The 525-nt window shown below is 35.6% G+C and overlaps 1 protein-coding gene across 2 annotated transcripts in view; it reads left to right on the top strand.

The window, feature by feature from the left end:
- Nucleotides 1–525, top strand: part of LOC119586512 (small nuclear ribonucleoprotein Sm D2-like) — a 5393-nt gene that overhangs the window by 2191 nt on the left and 2677 nt on the right. The gene's annotated exons all lie outside the window — the stretch shown is intronic.

Genomic DNA, 525 nt, shown 5'->3' with positions numbered 1-525 from the left:
ATTTGTGGGGGTTCTGCATCAAATGTCCAACATATATGTGTAGTAGAGGGTGTGAGGAATCCATCAATATCAATATTCGTGTGGAAATATTCTGAAAATTTATTATTAATTGTACTAATACACCTGCTCCTCTGCTACTAACCTGTGGATGACCTCTGTGACTGTTGGTGCTCCACCAAATACCAGTAAACCTCTACTAATGATACTAGGCATGACTGAGTTTGTAGACTTCCATGTTATCATTAAATATGGAGTGTTTCTATACTCTTTCAAGCAAGAGCATGTGTGGTGAGGTTTGCTGGCCTTTGCTTTAGCACTAGTGGTGGGGAGAGTGCGATGATGCTTAACTTTGTGGCACCATTAGGTAAGATTTTAGATTATAATTATTTTGTAAGAGATAACAGGAACTTACAAGTAAATATAGATAAAAAGAACACAATAATCATAATTTCAGAAGGTCGGTCAGTAAAATTACCATTACAAGGGAAAAGTAGCTTTCATAATGCTACTATATTTTTGTTTATT

This window comes from Penaeus monodon, chromosome 21 (assembly GCF_015228065.2).
Source record: "Penaeus monodon isolate SGIC_2016 chromosome 21, NSTDA_Pmon_1, whole genome shotgun sequence".
Classification (NCBI taxonomy): Eukaryota; Metazoa; Arthropoda; class Malacostraca; order Decapoda; family Penaeidae; genus Penaeus; species Penaeus monodon.
This window is presented reverse-complemented; position numbering and strand designations above follow the sequence as displayed.